This window comes from Pteropus medius, unplaced genomic scaffold, assembly GCF_902729225.1.
Source record: "Pteropus medius unplaced genomic scaffold, Ma_sr-lr_union100, whole genome shotgun sequence".
Classification (NCBI taxonomy): domain Eukaryota; kingdom Metazoa; phylum Chordata; class Mammalia; order Chiroptera; family Pteropodidae; genus Pteropus; species Pteropus medius.
Window position 1 is genome coordinate 13,493,272 of NW_024349797.1, and position 6,000 is coordinate 13,499,271.

Here is a 6,000-nt window from a genome sequence, read left to right on the forward strand (position 1 = left end):
TTATTCACTCACCCACTCACTCACTCACTCACTCACTCATCAAGCATCAATTCACTCTATGTCGGAAACAGTACTAGACTCGGGAAATGGCAACAAAAATTAAGTGAGATAGCAAAAGTCTATTCCCGCCAACACAGAACGCCAGAGGCTAGATGGGATCTCAAGCAATGACCCCACCTGTACACTCTCCGGATGACCTGAGGCCCAGAGAGTTGAATACAAACTGCACATGTCCATTTGGCTATGATGGAGAGAGACAAAGATCAAACCAGAAGTCTCTGCTCCTGGTCCAGTGTTCTTTGCAAAGTGCCCTACGGAACACTCTAAACAGGATTCTAAACCATTAATGAAGCTGGGCACCATGTCAGACATCAGGACCCGGTGACCTTCAAGGAAACATGACACTCATCAATGTCCGCAGAAAAAGGCCCTGTAAGATGCCACCAGGGCACCTGCACAGGGGCTCCTCCTGTCACCCTTTTAGAACCATTTGCAAGTGATTCTCATTCTTTCTTTTTTTCCCCAATGTCCCAATGCACCTAAGGGACAAGACCCCTGCTCCTGGGTGATGGAGATTCACAAGGAGTCTAGAAGGTGGGGTGGAGGTGGGTCTGAACGCGCACCCAAGGGGCACACCTCATACGCCCCTAATAAAAGGATGAATTCCGGTTGCCTGCCCACCAGCTGAGTAGAATCAGCGTGCGTCCACGGCCCTGCCCTTCCTGTCACCCGTTCCCACACTGCCCTGCCTCCTAAGGATGCCTTTTCAAAGGGTGACGAGATCAAGTAGTCTTTCATGGAACAAATGGCATTAAAAAAAAAAGGCCCTCCACACAATGTACTTCAATCTCCCTCAAACTAAAATCAATCAATCAGTAATACTGTGTCTCCGGCGATCAAAGCCTGGGGGAGGGGGCCGAGTCAGGGCCGAGCAGATGGTTGATGGACGGCTCAGCGCTGAGGGACAGGGGGCAAGGATCACAGATGCCGTCTCGGACCTCGCGCTCTTGCCATGTTCCCTGAAGCCAGGATAAACAGGCTGTGTGTGGATCTATTTTTGTCACACAGCTGCAAATATAGGGTTTATGAAGATGTCTGATGCTTGGCCAAAGGAGATTTGTGCTCCGTGCCGCTGGTCTAAAGGCCCGGAAGAAGCAACCTCAGACCGTCTGCCCGTCCCTCCTCATTCCGATGGAGTGAGGCATAGTCCCACGCTCTGACCCCTTACGACTCTTCTCAAGTTGCAGGTTTTCACTGTTTCTCTCCCTAATTCACGAGCGTTTAAGGATGTGCATTATTGTGTTTGGCATCCACGGGCCTCAATGCTCTCCATCATTCTACTGCATGGGCTGCCTATTCTCGGTGGAATTTATTAGCTTTATTGATTTCTATTTCTGACTTCCTCGACATTGGCTCATTGATTATTCAGGGAGAACCTGGCAATGAAACCACAGTTTGATATCCTGCCAATGGGAGCCTGAGCAGGTGGGACCTCTGCAAGTCTTTTCAAAGAACCAGAACCTATAAAAAGCAGTGTAGTTTGGACTCCTCAAGTTATCCTGGTCATTCTGAAAATAGATTATTTTCTGTGTGAGTGGCATGTCACTTCGTAGAAAAAAAGCACGGAGTTAATGACTCAAAGGCAAAAGGTTTGAGCCCATATAAACCAGTTTATTCTTGAGCAGAGAAAAACTCTATGGTTTAGTTAGAAAACTAAACCTCCATCCATGTGATGGGGGTCCCAGGGCAGGGGCAGGGGGACATGCCCCGCTTAACCACCATAATCAACGTCTCTGCTGACTCATATGGACACATGGACACATAAGAACACATACCCATTCTACTGTTAGAGGGTGAGTCCCACCATCTACACACATGACCCAAAGGTGTTTGATAGTGAGGCTGACATTTTTAAGGCGCAGAGGACAAACCTGTTTTGTTTTGCTGTTTGCTTTTTTCTTCACACAGGATAGAAGTAAAGGATACTGTACTTAAACTTAAGAAATTCAAATTAAAGAGTGAGAAGAGGTTCCTTCCAGAAATCGAGGCTGAAAGATACTATTGAAGGAAGTAGTAAAATGATCTTCTAGAGAAATCTTTTAAGAAGAGAACTAATTGCCACCTGTAAGTACCAATGTGTGCATAATCCGATCCTGGGGGAGGAGGCAGGATGAGAAAATCTCTCAAAATCCCCTCTGGCTTCCCCACCAGGTTGAATTTCCCCCATAAAACATTCGTCACCCTGCGGCTGACTTCCGGCTGAGGCCCTGGTGTGAGAGCCACCTGGTCGCGGATCTTCAGCTGACTCTGACCTCAGCATTAGGCATGGGGTGTATGTAGCTGGGGCGCCCACGAGCGCCTGCTGAGGGGCGGCGTTCTTCAGAACACACGGGTGAAAAGACAACGGTGTCTGTTTTTGCTAAACCTTGGGCATCACATCCTAATGAGACTTCGTATTTGTCCTTCTAATGTGTAAAAGTAAATGAGACGGCGTAGGGAATGAAAGGGGAAATCGCCATCCGTCTCTAGATGGAAAACTGGAACACCTTGGAACACACACGTGAGAACGCGCACCCATGCTCACGCGTGCGCCGGCCAGGGCCGTGACCGAGGGGCTGAGTCACACGACGAAAGCGCTGGGGAGCTCGGCGCAGTGACGTTCCCGTGACCCCTGTGTGGAGGTGACGCTGGGGTCGAGGGGGAAGCTGGGCCCCAGATCCCTTAATTCAACCGGAATAGCTCTGACTTCCTGTTTTACTTTATCTCAGCTCCATGGAAGGTTGCATGGAGGAGGAGAAAGAGGGAGGAAAAAAAGGGAGGAGAAGGAAGGGAGAAAAGACCCAAGCAACCAGAGACAGAGTGCCCAGTTACGGAGCCCCTAGAACGAGTGAGTCTGAACTGAACCCCAATCCCTCTGTTTCCCACGTTAGCTACTTGCCAGTGACAGGGAGACAATGATGGCTTTACCCCACGGGGTGATGCTGAGGCCCTAGTGAAGGCGTGCAGGCATGTGCCACGTTCAACGGCTGGCACACAGTCGGCGAGGTTAATAAGTGGTGAAGCCCCCGTGACACAGCCAGCATCACTGGAGCCCTGTTTGCTGCTAAACGTTTTAAAAACCTTATATATTTTTTTAATTGAAAGAATTCATATTCAATGATGATAGATGACACCAAGAGTTAAAGGGATCCAATGTAAAGATATATTCAATGTACTTTACCTTCGAACGCCTCTATCCACTTTACAGTATACTCTTCCAATCTGTATCGCTGCTTCTTCTAAACTCTACTTCAAAAAGGGGTTAAGGAACTATGCAGAGGTCTGCAATGGAAAGGCAACCAGTTCTCTACCAATGTCCTTCCGGGCGCACTCACCCCCACCCTTGTTCCCCTCTAGGCTTCCTTCCTCGGTGAGCTTCGCCTCTCACAAGCTTGGTTACCCCGTGGACCAAGAAGTCACCATGTCAGTGTTTCTAGCTCCGGCCACTGGCCTGTTTAAGCCACACATTTCTCACTACCTAAAACAGATTATCAAGTTTGCCTGGGAGCTTCTAAAACTACAGATTCCATGTCCCTACCCCAGACCTAGTATTCAGACTAAAGAAGGCAACGTCCCCCGGCTATCGCTGAAGAAGTGGCTTCTCAAGGTCTTGCTGCCATTGCCCTCCCTCCCTGCCTGAAGACATGTTACAGAAAGCTGTCTACAAAACTAGCATCAACCTCCAGGACGCACTTGCTACATCACTAAGGATTTCTCTCTCTCCTTCTCTCTCTTTTCCTCCCTCCCTTCCCCACCCCTGGATCTAAAGGACAAATTAGATCTTTGGTTCTCTTTGGTAATGAGTCAGTTTTAATCTTTAAAACATACAAGCGATCATGTTTTTCTCTTTGCCTTGGTCACTAGGAAGCTCACAGACAAACCCACGACTGACCGCCCTACCCTTTAAACCAACACAAAGATCTTATGATATTAATTTCATATATTGTTATCCTTTAACTCTATCTTGAGTTTTCTACCTTTATTTTCCCTTTGCCTTGATTGCTGGGTGTCTTTAAAAAAAAAAAAGTTCCAGTTATACGGCAAAGCTACTGCAAATTCTTTTCAGAACAAGGTGGGATATTAGACGAAGTATTTAAACACGGTCGTTGACTTGCAGCCCTTCATAGCACAACAGCCAGCTCTAAGGCAGACGGTGACCGGCACCAAAGCTGAGACTAGGGCTCCGAGGAAACTTTTCGGTTTTAGGGTCAACTCCCCGAACAGAAACCTTCCCCGCTGGCTTCGGTCGTCATAGAATATCTGGGAGTGTAACTGAACTGCATATGAAATATGTATAAAGATTATTAAAATATTTAATAAAAGTAAAAACAGCCATACCCATTCAAAATCTAGACTCCTGATATTCAATTCCAAGTCTGCTGTCTCTCAACCCCAGCCAGTAGATCCGCACGCAGAACTTCTCAAATTCTGCCTCTTACGGAAACATAGCAGGTGGGTCTACGGAACTGCACGCAAGTGACAGCAGATGCTGGAAGTCTCTGGCCTTGTGTATCGAGCAATATGAATGGGTCGTGCCGAATACCTGAACATCATTCCAGTTGTTTAAAACCATTAAAATTTTAAAGTCCTGGGTACTCCAAACAGCTTGCACACTATGACCCCACAAAACCCACCTCCGTGCTTTTAGTGGAACTAACTACCGCAAAACTACCTGTTAATCAAATGTGATCAAAAAGGTTGCCATCTGCTATTGAAAAGTTTTCCTCTACCTGTGAAAGGCTCTGTTCTCCGGGGTACGGAGTCAGGAGCGCTCACGATGCTTGATGCCAGGGGCCCTGGCTGGTCCGAGCCCGTGGCAGCCTGGACCAGAGCTCTGGCCTGTAGGGAAAAGACCCTTGTGTGCTTGTGGTGATCACCACGTGCTGCTAAAATTCAGAGCAGTTCCCTTCCCTTCTTAGCACTGACTCGCTCCATCCACATCAGGAGGGTAGTCACCGGCCAGCAGTCTCCCGGTTGGCACAGCTGGGGAGCGTCCAGGTCTGCCCCTGGCCTTGTATATGGGCAGCAGGGCCTGACTGAATGGTGCCTGTTCTTGTCACTGCTTTTAGTTATTTCTTTCATGTAATAATTTAAAGATATGGATTGTTTATTAAATTCACTCTATGCCAGAAACAGTACTAGATGCAGGAAATGGCAACAAAAATTAAGTGAAATATAGCAAAATTCTCAAGGCACATGGATTAGGCACAAGGAAGGGTGAGATCTAAAGCTTCCTTATTCTCTAATATTTAAGTAACCAAGAGTGCCTTAAACAGTGCCATTTTATATTTTTGCAAACATCACTTGATCTCCAAAGATGTGAACTAACCATTAACAATAATCCCGTGAACATAAACTAGCAGCTGTAAATTTTATTCTTTTATAGATTTTAGTTATGTAACCGATACCACCTTATTGCAGCCCGTATAAAGTAAATAAAAAACTTCCCATAATTTCCTGACTCGAAATAACAACAATGAACATTTCACCGTATGTCCTTCCAGTCCTTGGCTTCTAAGTGCTGGAGTCAGCTTCAGTCAGGCTCTGGACCGCATATGTCAGCACTGTGCTGGGCTGAAACCCCAAGGCTGGCTGGGGCATTCATTCAATTTCTCAGAAGAATCTAAGAAGGTAGCTAGACCCACCAAGTGGCTTCATAGTAGTAGTTTCCAACTATGGAGTGCTTATTCTATATTCCAGGCACTGGGCAATACGATGTAAATCTCCCCTGAGAACTAGCATAGTGGAGCTTACTTCCCATTTCACAGATGGAGAAAGTGAGACCTGAAAAGACACAATACTGCTAGTAAGGACAAAAGCTAGGATTCAAAGCCGTGACTGGTCCACCATGGTAAGAAAGAAATATCAGTTTCACATTACTGCTTTCGATGACGACATACAGCTTGTGCCGTCTCTTCTTCCTTTTCACATCTCTGGGCGTTCGTTACCAGGAAGAGAAGC